At 37.0% G+C, this 15,789-nt stretch overlaps 1 pseudogene; it reads left to right on the forward strand.

Annotated features, from left to right (window-relative positions):
• Positions 1-6,309: 6,309 nt before the first annotated feature.
• Positions 6,310-7,035, forward strand: LOC113254229 (glutathione S-transferase A4-like; annotated as a pseudogene).
• The last annotated feature ends 8,754 nt before the right edge of the window (positions 7,036-15,789 follow it).

Genomic DNA, 15,789 nt, shown 5'->3' on the forward strand with positions numbered 1-15,789 from the left:
CTTCACCCTTTGGTTTTGTTGTTTGTGAAAATACACTGTGATCGAATGGGGTAAAATTTTATTGAGAAATTTCAGGGTTTATGTAAGTTGGGATATGGTCTTTTACTAGTAGAATTATAAGCAAATATTAAAAATTCATCCTTAAAACAGGGTGTGGCTTTCACCTCTCCAGAAAAAAATTGATGGGACATTAGACAAGTGTGGCAGGGGGAATTCTAAGGTGGCTTCATGAATTCCACCTCCTGGTGTTAAATCCCATAAAATTTCATCCCCTTGAGTGGAACGGGACTTCTCTTTTGCTTGTAGAAAGTAGGATATGGAAAAAAAGTAATGGGATATCACACTCCTTGATTAGGTTACTTTAAATGGCAAAGGTGGTGAGACATCTTTCCCAAGATTACATCCCAAAATGCTATGAAATTCCATTTTAGCAGATTAGAATACAGGAACTCCTCCTTCTGGGCTTGAGGAAGCCAACAACCACACTGTGAACTGCCTGTGAAGAAGGCCATATAGTAGGGAACTGGAGCAGCTTCTAGAATCTGAGGGTGGACGTCCACTGACAGCCAATAAGAAGCATGGGCCCTCAGTCAACAGCCACAAGAAAATGAATCTTTCTAACAGTGATATGAATTGGGCAGTGGTCTCTTCCCCAGTCAGCTCGCCAGATGAGAATGAAGTCTACTTGCCCCCTTGATTGCAGCATGTGAGACCCTAAGCAGAGAACACAGTTAAGCTGTGCCGAGGCTCCTGAGCCACTGAAATTGTGAGATAATAAATATGTGCTATTTTTAAGCTGTTAAATTTGCGACAGATCGTTATGCAGCAATATTTCTAGGATGAATCATAATTGCTGAGAGCAGAATGGTATCAATCTTGATAAAACCGAAGTAGAGTATTATTATAAAATGGGTTGTTTTCAATATTGTTTTCTTTTTTTTGGCATAAAATTGATTAGTGAGAAAGGTTTTTTCTAGACTGGGCAGACTCTATAGAGTGGAGAAGGACAGTACATTCAGATGTCAGTAGAACCTGAAAAATGATTATTGAGTAGTTCTTCCCCAAAGCTGAAATTCTCAATTTTTTTATTAAAGATTTTTGTGTATTTATTCGAAAGACAGTGTGTGTGCATGTGTGCAAGCAGGGAGGAGGGGCAGAGGGAGAAGGAGGAGTAGACTCCCCACTGGGCTGAGCTGGGAGCCGGACGCTGCTGGAGCTCAGGACCCTGAGATCATGACCTGAACTGAAGGCAGATGCCCCCCGCCCCATTGAGTCACCCTGGCACCCCTCAGTTTTTTTATTAGAATTTTTATCATGAGACCCCAGCTTTTGAGACTTTGGAACTGTTAATATGTCCTCATGGAATGCCTTCTACTTTTTCTAACAGAAAGACATTTTTCAGATTTGCAATCGAAATTGGCTATATTTGCTATTTGAGAAACTACATATATATGTGTATATATATATATATATATATATATAATGTTTTAATAAAAGATGATGGAGATTTATTACATAACTGAGAAAATTATAGGATATAAAAATGCTTCAAAATGAGTAGAGAAAAAGAACGTCAGGAAACTAGGTTGTTTTCTGATAACTTTAATCTGTTGTGAGTGAATGTAGCTTTTATCTATATAGTGATCATTCGATCACAACAAATACAAAATTGGAAGTTACTGACAGCTATATTTTACTTCTATCAGATATTTAAAAATTACACCAAATCTCACTTTCCCTATAATTTTATGGATTTTATGTGTTTGTTTTATGTGAATATAATGTCCAAGGACATCTAAAGTTATGGGGAGAATGCCTAAAGTTAAGGGTGGTGGTTTTTTATGTTTTCTGAATAAATTTAGAAGCATAATGTATGACAAGTTTGATGGTTCTGAATATTATTTTTTATGCTTTCTGATACTTTTTGATAGATATGGGGGGATTGGCTTATGAAAAGCCTACACACGCACACACACACACACTCACACACACACACACACACGAATATTGTACTTGATAAAACTGGTAGTGACAAAGCAATAAACAATGGTCCTAGTGAAGGAAGAAAGGATGTAATGTGGAAAACAGAAATGAATTCAGAGTGCAGTTCAAATAGAGGAAGACAGAGGAGAATTTTTAACAACATTTGAGAGAAGTGTATTAAGTAGTTAGGGGCTCTGTGACACGGGAAGTCTCTGATTAGTAGGGGAAAGCAATTTTGATGGTAGGAAAGGTAGAATTTCTTTTTCTTTCATTTTTAAGTGACTAGGGTATCTTCTTGTTCTGCAAGCTCTGGAGTCCTTTGAAGGCCAGACGGGGCAGGTTTTAAAAAGGAGGAAAGGATAATTTCAGTCTTCAAAATCTAGAGGGACAAAATGCTAAGCTAAAAATACTCTTTGATTTGACTATACTTAGCTAACTGGGGATGTTAAAATTACTGACCAACTTACCGTTTGTAAATATCCACATAAAAGCAGAATTAGATAGGGCCTAACAACCAAGGTGACAATTCAGATTTATTAACATTAATTCATGGCTTAAGAAAGAAATGGAAAACATTCTTTGTCCCTGCTGAGGTGACATAACTGGTGAGAACCGGAGAATCTTCTTCCACTTGGGTTGGGAAAACAGTTGGTTGAGTTCAGTGTCACCGGGAGGAGTGGAAAAGGATGGGCAGCAGGGTAGCAGGCTACCTGGGAAGGATCTAAAAATAGTAAGAGTAACCACTGGGGCCCAAAACATGAGTCTGCAGCAAGAGGCATTTCCACATCTGAAGAGCAAAGCTTCAGTAGAGCCAGAGGAGGCAACTTTCAGATGGGACCGGAAGCAGTGGCTGTGGGATCCATAAAGCAGTCCTCCTTGGTGTTCCATCCAGCTACTCGTAGGCCCAGGTAAGGCAGATTAGGTGAGATTTGCTATCTGTCAATAGTGACAGGCTGGTGGACATGGCGTCCTGATAACAAGCCTGAAAGAAGGGGTAGCCAAAATTGAAAAACCCAAATGGGAGTGGTAAGATATGAAGAGAAGTATGCATATTCTCGCATATGGCTCATCCATGCCAAGCTGCTTCCAGTCTTCTGATACACCGTATCCCTTCACTCATGATCACATCGTGTTCGAGAGCATGGGTATTTAAACAAGATAGCCTCAGAGAGCCTAGCAGCCTGACATACCTGAGAAAAGCTACCCACCTCTTTGGGTGAGAGATTTCACACCTCTAAAGGGAAGTGGTGATGCCCATTCCTTAGAATGACTGCAGAGCATGTAAATTACGCATCAGAGAGTGTCCCCGGGAGGCACAAAGTAAAGGCTAATTTGTTGCCTTTTGTCATGTTCTGTCCTCTGCCAGGAAGTACTGATCTTACATTTCACTCCTCCTTCAGTTTTCACTCCTCATTACTTCCTCAGTGAACCCTCATTCCAACTCTCATTTTGGATTAATTCCATTTAGTTCATACAGTTCCTAGAATTTGATACTGGAGTTGGTTGTTACTATATCAGTCTTTCTCATTAGATTATTAGTTTCTTGAAATCAGTGACTATATCTTCTCAATATCTGTAGCCCACACACTGAGTATAGGGCCTGGTACAGAGTACTTATTAACGCTTTGCTGAAATGATTTGAACTAAATGCATGATGACTCATATCAAAAAGCCTTGCCTCATATATTTTATTATGAAGCCCCCAACCTGCTTTGTACAGTCTCCCTGGTACTTCCAACCTTACTTTGTAGTCTTCAGCTTGTAACTCCACGGCACTGCGATGTCTGTTTCTTTTTTGGACACTCTTTGAGAACACAGTGTATGGCATCTAATTTTCTGGAACCCCTTCATCCACAGTACCAAGCACGTTTTCAGGGCCCAATACGTGCTCATTGAGAACTTAACTATATAAATGGCTGGATGGTTGAATCTACTAAGAAAATAACATTTAAAAACTAGGAAAATGACATGCAATGAATGCTTACCTTTTAAACCAGGATTTATAAATTTGCTCTGATATGAAATATAATGAATTTTTCATTTACACTTTACTTGAACCATGAAAAGAAAAGGTAAATGGTCAAATATATCCACTTTTTGATCTATCAACTGGTTCATCTTCATCATCTTCAAATCACCTTTTATGTTGACTATGATTCCTATCTCATGACTAATACAGTTTACTGACAGATAATTTTGCTCAGTGGATGGTGGTAAGAAAACTAAATTTTATTTGTCTTAATAATTAATTCATTTGTTTGTAAAGACAATTATTGTCTAATTTTACCATTTTAACATATGTTCATATGAACACAGGCTTAAAATGTTGTATTTACGATTCAGAATAATACCCCATCTACATAGACCATGACTTAGTGATATAAGTCAGATCTCTCCAAATCTAATATGATCAAGAAAGCCTACCTTTCTTTCATTTTTCTTTTTTTCTCTCTTTATTTTCAGGAGAGGTCTTTCTTCCATACCCACTCCTATTTCTCTCTTCCAAAGGTCCATCTTGTTCTACCTGCACAACTGTGGTATCTCCCCATTGGTCTACCCACATGATTTTTAATTAGTTTTCCAGGATGTACCCAGGATAAATATTTCAAAACAAAACTCTGAAAATTGCTCACAATGCATAGAATTCCTGTTGTTCATAGGATAAGGATTAAACAAGGTGCAGACAGATTATGACTTTCCCTACTTCTCTAGTCTCCCACAGTCCCATCTTTATAATCGTCATCTGTGCTCAACCATCTTGCTTTCATTGCTTCTTTTTCATTTGCTGTAAATATCATGTTTAACACATATCATGTTTCATTCACCTGGATATCTCTTCTGGCATCCCCCTTTTTAACTAGTAAACTCTTACTCATCTTTCAAATATCACCTTAAAAATTATGGCTTTGGCTTTCCAGTTTCTTCTTGGATTAAAGAGAGGTGGAAAGAGTCCTGCTATCACGCTGACAAAAACAAAAAATCCAGGCAAAATGCAAGTTCATAACTTTTCTTAAACCAAAGAACTGAGGTCACGGCACAACCAACTAATGCAAAATCTAAGGAGAGACTAAAGACTTCGGGGAGGCGGGTGGATAAGACATGAGCACTTCTTCACCTGAGATGATGGAGCCAAGTACTGATAAGAAGAATGCAGCTTGAGGTGCTAATGAATTAGCTCCTGACAGCATGTTAGTGTGAGATGGGAGACTTAAGGCGCTGCGTGTAGGGGGGAGTTCACACTTACTTGTAGGTTTTTCTACATGCATCTCATACCTCATAAGAGATTCACAAAAAGATTGATGAAAGTTCTGAGGAAGAGTCCCTCATGGTGCAAGTTTAAGGGAGAGGAAGGGCAATGTCAGCAGGAGAAGCACAAGCCCCGTTTGAATACTCCTTCCCCATCTGCCCCTACAGAACTTACCGTGGTAGAAGAGCAGGGAGCACCGCACCTTTCAGGGCATTGGTGAAAACTAGTGAAACAACAGTAAGGGAAGGATCAGAATACATGCTTGTCCAGAACTACAGCTGCCGTAGGGGTGAGCACACGCTACGACCAGACTAAAAGTTAATGAGTAACAGGTCAACAATTCTCCTGGAAGATGACCAGAATAAAGAAGGCTGGAGAGGAACGCTCTCTCAGGCACACCGCAAGGAGATCTGCAGCTGAGGATGAATCAGAAATGATAAAACCATAAAGAAAACCATCCCCACCCAGAACACACATTATCTCCAGAGGAATTAGGTGACTAAGGTGCCCTGAGGGTAACAATAGCAACTAAACAACCCAAACCAAGGCCACTTCTCTTTAGATGGCTTCAAATCTGCACAATAAAGGTCTCCAGAAGGAGAGGCATGATAATTTCTAGCCCCCCCCAAAAGTGTTCTTTACCTCAGTAACTACAGTCTTATATAGAATGTCTATTTTCTTTCTACAAAATATTACAAGGTTTATGAAAAATCAAATAATGAACAATGCATTTCCAAGAGACAAAGATAATCAATAAAACTAGGCTCATATTTGAGACATATATTGAAAAGCTATGAGCAGAATGTTGAAATTAATGTTACACAGTTGACCCTTGAACAGCATGGGTTTGAACTATATGGATCTACATTTACATGGATTTTTTTAAAAAAATACAGTACAGTACTCTAAAATATTTTCTCTTCTTTATGATTTTTATCTTGTTCAGCTTACTTTATTCTAATGCAGCATACGATGCATGTAACATACACAGTATGTGTTAATCGGTTGTTTATGTTATTGGTGAGACTTCCAGTGAACAACAGGCTATCGGGCGGCAGACTGCTTGCAGGACACATTGGATGGCTCTGGGTGCTCCACGAGGACTGCAGAAAGCCCGAAAGGCCATCAGGGCAGGGAAGCCCAAGCTCCACTCTCAGAGCGGAAGAGGCCTGATGGAATCCACAAGTTGGGTTTTAGTTGCCACTGGATCGAGTTGGATGAAGTATTCTTAGAAACAGCAGAACAGTTGCAGAAGTTGCAGGATGGTAACCAGAGATGGTGCCAACGGGTGAAAGTGATGGAATGAAGTTGGTGCAGACTGGACGCATCCTCCACTACATAGTAGGGAAGCACCATCTAGGACCTCAAGGACAGAGCCCTCATTGACATACACATGGAGGGGACGCTAGATCTGCTGGAACTGATTATCATGCATCCTTTCTTGAAACCAGATGATCAACAAAAACCACTGGTTAACATGGCCCAGAGGCTATAATTAGATGCTTGCCTGGGTTTGAAATGGTTTTAAAGGATCATGGGCGAAAGAGGTTTTGTTAGTAATCAGCTGAGCCTTGTGGACATGATTCTGCTCCAAACCATTCTGGCTCTAGAAGAGAAAGTCCCCACTATCCTGTCTGCACCTCCAGGAGTTCACAGTGAAAATAAGTAATATTCCTACAGCTAAGAATTTCCTTGAATGTGGCAGCAGGAAGAAGCCTTTTCCGGATGACATCTACATGCATAAGAGAGAAGCGTCTACATCTCCACGCTGTAAAACATCACATACATCTGTGAGTGAGAGCTAGTTCCTACAGATTTCTGCATCCACAATAGCATTTTAATGGGTGCCAGGCTGCTGGGAGCCCAGCTCTGTCATGGTGCTAGGTATAATTGTTCCTAAGTTGGGTCTTTCATGTCAAGACCTTTTCTAGAAACATCGACTTTTTTTTTGTCCAGCGAATAATTGTTATGCGACCTTTTTCTGAAAACCTTTTTGCAGAGGCTGGCATTTCAGTTAGATCAGATGCGGTTACTCATTTTGGGTAACAAGGCTGGGCAGGGCTTCATGTTCTCCCTTGACCTTCTGCTTTCCTCTCCTTATACCATTTTAAATACCCTCCAGTCTTTTCCTAATTTTTAGTGTTTAATGACAACAGAATATCTGGTGAATAACTCCTCTCAGCCATAATAAATCTGTGGTAGTAGTGATTACAGTCAATATTAGCCAAAATTAAGAATTTACAAAAAAAAAAAAAAAACCCACAAACCACAATTGGCTATTGAGGGGGAGTCAAAAGTCCTATGTAGATTTTTGACTGCACGGGAGGTTGATGACCCAAACCCCAACTTATTCAAGATTCAATTGTAATATGATAAAATCTCTAATGAAAAAGGTAGACAGATGGGGCACCTGGGTGGCACAGCAGTTAAGCGTCTGCCTTCGGCTCAGGGCATGATCCCGGCATTATGGGATCGAGCCCCACATCAGGCTCCTCCGCTATGAGCCTGCTTCTTCCTCTCCCACTCCCCCTGCTTGTGTTCCCTCTCTCGCTGGATTCTCTATCTCTGTCGAATAAATAAATAAAATCTTTAAAAAAAAAAAAAAGAAAGAAAAAGGTAGACAGCATGCAAGATGAAATGGGTAATTTCAGCAAAGTGGAATCTATAAGAAAGAAACAAAAAAGCTAGAAACAAACAAAAAACAGTAACAAAGATAAGGAATACCTTCAACATGTTTATGCCCAATACAGCCAATCAAAAATGCTCCCTATGCTCCACATACCCCCCAAAAAAGAAAAGAAAAAAAATTAATAACCTCAAAGATAGGTAAAAAACAAAAAAAGCATGAAAGTCGAAGAGAGGATCCAAGGACTATTGGACAATATTAACTGGTTTAATAAATGTATTCTTGGAATCCCAGAAGGAAAAGAAAAAGAAAATGGAGAAGAGAAATAATTGAGGAAATAATGGCAAAAATTTTTCCAAAATTAGTGACAGACACACAAAGACACACCCCACGCCCACCTGTTATATTCAACTGCAGAAAATAAATGAAAATGAGGAAAACTTGAAGGCAGCCAGAGAAAAAAGACACGTTACATAAAGAGGACCGAAGAACTGCAGCATGCTTCTCATCTGGAGTCATGCAAGCCAGATACACCAAATTGCTGTATTTAGTGTTGCAAAATAAATACATAAAAACTGCCCACATAGGATTCTATACACCCCCAAATATCTGTCAAAGTGAAGGAAAAAACATCTGCTTTATGCACACACACACTCACAATTTATTTCTAGTAGACTTGCACCACGAGAGATATTCAGGCAGAAGGACTATGAAATCAGACAAAAAGATGGATAAATCAAAAAGAAGGATGAACCCTGATATGGAATAAATGAATAAAAGCATAGATTTCAGTTTTCTTTCCTTACTTTTAAGAGCCGTAATAGATAGCTTTGTCTAAAGAAAATATAGTGATATATTGTATGCTTAAAGCGCATGTTAAAAGTAAAATGTATGACCTAAATAGCACGTGGGATTGGGGGGAAGAATTGATATTTTTAGCTGTGAGCACCTTGCTCTATGCTTTAAGTGATCTAATATACGTAAGTAGACAGCATGAATGTTACATAACAGATAATGTAACACTATATGCAAGGGCTTCAACTCCAGGAATGACTACTAATTTTTTTAAGTTCTAAATAATTCCCGAGTAGAGACAAATTAGCATTATAAAACATGCTCAATTAACTCGGGAACAGGCATTAATTCCGTTTATTATATGCACTTATATTGCTTTATACACTTATTTCAGTTATAGGAACACACTTTTGAGTGATTTATTAGCTGAACACATTTTTTTCATAAACCATAAGCTTCATGACACCTGGGACCATATATGTTATTGCCTTAGATTATATCCCAAAGTCTAGCATGTATAATGGGCTCAATAAATATTTGTTGAATAAATGAGCAAAATCTACTTGCCTTTGCAAACAGCTTTCTGGACCTCAAATGCCCTTGGTCCATTTCTCTGCCTGGAAGAGCTTCTAGGCTTTCCAGACATGATCAACTACCTTCTCCTCCTTTGTTAATTCCCCATTCGTACGATACTCTTATTCAACACTTAATTTCTGCCAGCACTCGGCAAGGCACTGGGGACTGGGGGTTTCCATTATGAGAAAAATATGCTCTGTACCTTAGAGAAGTGCAGTATAGTTAATGGACATGATAATTAGGCAATATTTGTAATGCAACAATAATAGTGCAAATATATCTAAAGGCTTTTCTTGACATCCAGAATGTGAGGGGGTACAGAAAACAATTACCATGAAAGACTATATTATACTATATTTTAAAACTACTCTGGCTCCAGGAAACAAATGAAGGGTTACAGAAGGGGAGGGTGGGGGAACTGGATAACCAGGTGAGGGGTATTAAGGAGGGCCTGTGTTGTGATGAGCACTGGGTGTTACACGCGACTAATGAATCACTGAACACTATATCAAAAACTAATGATGTACTCTATGCTGGTTAACTGAACATAATAAAAAAAACTATTAAGCAATCACAACTGGAAATTCCACTTGTTGCAAGTGTATCATTTGATAGTTTTATTTCCCTGATGTTTTTTTAGAAACAGATATTGCCTAGTTTTAGAAAGAAGAGTGATTAAATGGCATTTGTGTAATTAAGCACATCATAGGTTTTTCATGTGCTCATTTGGTATGTTTAGTATAAGTTGTAATTACAGCGGACACAAGTGTACCCTGTAGGAGCAGCTGAGATCTGGTGTAGTTACACATTAACTCGAATTATTATGTTAAAATTAGCTGCAAAAACAATCATAGAGGCGCGTTAGATTTCCCTGAAATCGTAAGCTAAAGATGTAAACATACGTATGGAAAATTAATGTGCAACTTTCAATGCTTTATAACTTGGTATTCCCTTTAATGTTGGGAAAAGTAGCACTGTATACACTACTGGACTATTGTAGAGGAGGACTTCTACTTTTTGTCCCTCTTTTGCCCATTTCTAAAATACATGAATGGTGATATATGAAACTTTTAGCTTGCTGGTAAACCCTGGGTTCCAGCTGCGGACAGAATTGGAAATGCCCTTTTTAGGAAAAGAAGATTCTGGGGTGCCTGGGTGGCTCAGTCAGTTAAGCATCTGCCTTCAGGTCAGGTCATGATCTCAGGGTCCTGGAATCAAGCCCCACATCGGGATCCCTGCTAAGCGGTGAGTCTGCTTCTCCTTTTCCTTCTGTGATCTCTGTCACTCTTACTCAAATAAATAAATAAATAAATAATAAATTTTTTAAAAAAAGATTTTATTTATTTATTATTTATTTAAGGTGGGGAAGGTAGGGGCAGAGGAGAAGGGAGAGGGAGGAAATCTCAAGCAGACTCTGCGGATCATGACCTGAGCTGAAACCAAAAGTCTGATGCTTAACTGACTGAGCCACCCAGGCACCCCTGGAAATGCCCTTTAAGTGAAGAAATCTAAGACTAGTGGGGATACTAGAGAAATATTCTTACTTCTTATTGTCAGTTTTTCTTGCACGAGATGAAGATTTCAATTACTCTTCACTATGCTCTGAAATTTCAACATTACTAGCCTGTCATTTCCTTTTAATTTACTCCTAGTTAACAAGTATATGTTTACATTTACATATATGTATTCCTTTTGTAAAAGGAAATGAAAATAGACATTTTAATCCTGAAAAATATTAGCAGGTAATATCTAGTGATGTATGAAATGGATAATACACATCATTATCCAGTGGAATTTATTCTGGGGATGCATGATTTGGACAGAAATTTGTAGTTTTAAATATCTATAATAAAAAAATTATAAAAATTAGTGACCTGAGTCTCTACGTTAAAAAGTAGTAAGAAAGGAAGTAATAACCCAAAGTAAGTAGAAGGAAGGACAAAATAAAGATAATAGTACAAATCAATTAGAAAATAGAAACAGGGAGGAAAGAAGCAGATCACAAAGTTATTTCTTTGGAAATATTAATACAAATCTAGAAACTTTTATAGAGAAAGAAATTACAAACATTAGAAAAATTAAATGGACTATCATTACATATCTTACAGAAATTAAAAAGAAAGCAAGGGAATATAAGAACAACTTCATACAAATGAATTTACCAACCTGTGAAATAAATTCCTTGAAAAACACAACTTACAATACAGACTTAAGATAAATAAAAACCTGAGTCCTTCATCTCTAATTAAAGAAATTGGGGGCACTTGGGTGGCTCCATCAGTTTAGTGTCTGCCTTTGGCTCAGGTCATGATCCCAGGTCCTGGGATGGAGCTGAGCATCGGGCTCCCTGTTCAGTGGGGAGCCTGCTTCTCCCTCTCCGTCTGCCTGCTGCTTCCCCCTGCTTGTGTGCACGCTTTCTCTCTCTGTAAAATAAATAAATAAAATCTTTAAAAAAAAATAAAGAATTGAATGAAAATTTACTTTAAAAATAAAAACAAAACCTCAAGAACCAGATATTTTTTTTTAATGCCGAACACAGGCAGACATTTGAGAAACTTCTACACAAAGCCTTTAAGAAAGCAAAGGGGGAAGAAAAATATATGCCAACATGCTTGATGAGACTGGTATACCCTTGATATAAAAACCTGGTAAAAACATTAAAAGATATAAAATCGTAGAACAATCTCATTCATGATAAGGTGAGTGTGATTTGTTAATTTCTAAGGTAACCCTAAAAAATTATATGTAAATTCCATGTTGGAAGAGGGGAAAAAATAGCCCAAGAGAGAAAAAGAAATACAGAAAAGATGTGAAGGAATAACATAAAATATGAGTACATTTGTCATTATGGCAAGTGTGAATTGATATAATGTTCCATGTAAGACCCAAAAAAGGGGCGCCTTGGTGGTTCAGTCGGTTAAGCATCTGCCTTCAGCTCAGGTCATGATCCCAGGGGCCTGGGATTGAGCCCCACATCGGGCTCCCTGCTCAGAGGGGAGTCTGCTTCTCCCTCTGCCTCTCATTGCTATGCTGTCTCTCTTTCTCTCTCCCTCTCTCAAATGAATAAATAAAATCTTAAATAAATAAATAAATAAATAAATAACCCCCCCCAAAAGTCAAACTAAATGAAAAATTGAAGATGTATATTGCAATGAAAGACCCTCTTAAATGATAAGGTTGAAAGTAGAGGACTGAAAAAATATGAACCACTCAAGTACTAGCCAAAAAATGTAGAAATTAATTTATTAATATCAGACAAAATAGAATTAGGCCAAAGGCATCCTAGAGATAAAGTGAGTTACTTAAAAATGAAATTTAAATTCACCAAAGCAATAATACTTTGAAATTTGTTTTTACATAATACAAAATAAAGAGAGAAAAATCTGACAGAATTAGAAAAAAAGGACACTTCCATAGTGGTAAAGTGAAGGGCTCTCTCCAAAACATAAAGAGATTGAACACATTAGAAATTTGACCTAATGGGTGCTAATAAAACACCACACGAACAACCTCAGAATACACATTCTTTTTAAGTGTACATGAGATACATACACACAGAGTACATTCTCTTACTAAAATGCAATTTAGTTGGGAATTAATTTAAAGATTATCTAGAAAATGATCATATATTTGGAAACAGAACATGCTTCTAAAATACCCATGGGCCAAAGGAGAAATTATAAGGAATAAAATATATTTTTAATTGAGTAATAATTAAAATATTACATAGCAAAACTTGTGAGATACATCTAGTGCTATGTTTAGAGAGAAGTTTATATCTTAAGTAGGTATGTTAGAGAAAAATAACTGAATACTACTGAGCAATCATCCATCTGAGCAGTAAGGAAAGAAAACAGCAAAAAGTTAAAACCCATAAGTGAAGAAACAATTCAACTAATTAAAAACTAGAGTTCAACATAAGAAGAAAACAATTATCTCTATTCACACTCACACAGAACACTTCTGTGACCAAATGTGTGGGTTGTTGCCACACCAACAAACTCTCTGATACCAGCTGGGTGTTCTACAACTCACTTCTGACACTACCTGGTGTCAGTGTCAGATCCACCAATTAAGGGTTCTGTCCCATGTGATTACCCCCAGGTTGTCAACTGTATTTCTGAACAACTGGCTATAAATGGGCGTTCCTATAACCCCTTCCTTAGATTCAGTAATATGCTAGAATGACTCACAGAACTCAGGGAAACACATTTATTGGCTTATTATAACGGATATAATAAAGGATACTGATGAACAGCCATGTAGAGAGATACAGAGATTCTCACAGGTGAAGTTCAGAAGGATCCCTAGCTCAGAAGCTTCTGTCCCTGTAGAGTTGGAGTGCTCTAACCTCCCAGAATGTGGATGCATTGACCAATCCAGAAACTGCCAGAACCCCATATTTTGGGATTTTTTGTAGAACCTTCATCACATAGGAATGTTGGATAATTAGCTTGATTACCAGCCTCTCTTCCCTCTCCAGAGAATGGGAGGGAGGGCTAAGAGTTTCAAGCTTCCCATCATGGCTTGGTTTTTCTGGTGACCAGCCCCTATGCAGGAATCCACAAGAGTTGCCCCATTAGAACAAAAGACATTGTTATCACCCAAGAAATTCCAGGAGATTTAGGAGCTCTGTGTCAGACCCTGTCACTCAGGAAATTACAAGTGTCTTAGGGACACTGTGTCAGGAATCAGGGGCAGAGACCAATATTTGTCTTTTTGATTATTTCACACTCAATGAAAGCAAATGTTGATTCTTTGAAAGGATGAACAAAGTCGACCGATTGCTACGTTATTGCTTTGATCAGCTAAATGAAAAAGCCTCAGATAATCAACATCAGGAAAGAGAAAAGGGAGCAGGGTGGGGAGACAAAAAATACAGATGCTACAGATATTCAATAATAAAATATTATGGAATATTTTGTCAATTAATTTTAAATTTCAAAATATATTCCAAAATAAAATTCATACATTTATATGACTCAATAAAGAATAGAATACGAAAATACCCTAATAACAATGAAATTTAAAAAATTGAATCAAATTATTCAGCCAAAACTTCCAAATTTATATAAAAGCAATAATTCTAAAAATTGTTAGCATAAGTTTGAAACCACAACAAAATAACAAAAAAGAAATAAAAAAGAAAATTACAAGTCAATCTTACTTACCAATGCAAAAATCATAAATAAAAATAAAATATAAAATATTTTATAAAATATTTAATATATATAAATATATATATAATATATAAAATATTAGAGCACCAAATACATATGACATATAATGTGCATATGGTAAGTTATATAGTACTTCGTGAATTCAAGATTGTATTAATATTCAAAATCCACTAATGAATCAACACCATTAGCATATTAAAGGTGAAACCCATATGATTTCCTCAATATGATGAAGAAAAATTCATTTAATGTAAATTCAAGATCTGTTAATAATTATATATTAAACCGAGAATGGATTGGATGTTGCTTAGCCTGTCAAAGCGTGTATATACAGTACAATTTATTCTCATACTGGAATTCCCCAGCAGGGCAGCAAGGACAAATTAAAGAACCGACTAAATAAGTAAAGGGACAAAACATATAAGATAAAAATTTCATTATCACAGGTGATATGATCTTATACTTAGGTGGCCAAGTGAATCCACCATTAATTTATTATAATAGGTTACTGCATATAAAATAATATACAAAAATATTGTATTTTATATAGTGGCAACAATTAACAAATAAAACAAAAACTATTCTGTTTAAAAATAACATAAATGCAACAACAGAAGTGCAAGATATTTATGGAAAATATAAAACTCTATTGAGATATGTTAAATCAAGCCTAAACAAACTTAGAGCTATACCATTTAGGTTGATGAGTCAATATTTTAAAGAACTACTTAATGTTTTAAAATTTCTCAATTTTCAATAAACTAATCTATAAATTCAATGACAGTCCGCTTAAAATCCTAACTTATTTTGCATGTAAAAATTCGCAATATTTATCTAACTTCACATAGCAATATATTTAAGAATAGCCAGGACTTGATTCAGTAGAAGAAGATAGGAAAATTTGTCCGAGTAGATATCAAGACTTACAATAAGTAGTATAAGAAACAGGATAACATGGTTCTGGCTTAGAGTATAGGCAAATAGACAAATGGAACATAAAAAAGAACCCTAAATAAACAGACCTCTGTATACATGAAGAATATTGCAAACCAGCAGCAGAAGACCAATAAACAAATAGTTTTGAGATATTTGCAGCAGAAACTGCTATCCATTGACACAAAATCCATTTCCTCTTCTTTCTGGGCACACAGATTATATTTTCCATTTCATCTGCATTTGTATGTTTCTCTGTGACTGAAGTCTCACCAGTGGAATACGAGCAAAATTAATGCATGTCCATTATGGACCTTAAATGGAAAGTGTCGTCCCTTCACCACACGCTCTTTGTTCTTTTGCAGACCAGATGCAGAAAATGACAAGTTCCTACCAGACAATTTTGCCATAAAGTAAGAAGAGATTGAATTTCTGAATCACCAAGTAGA

Source organism: Ursus arctos, unplaced genomic scaffold (assembly GCF_023065955.2).
Source record: "Ursus arctos isolate Adak ecotype North America unplaced genomic scaffold, UrsArc2.0 scaffold_12, whole genome shotgun sequence".
Taxonomy (NCBI): Eukaryota; Metazoa; Chordata; class Mammalia; order Carnivora; family Ursidae; genus Ursus; species Ursus arctos.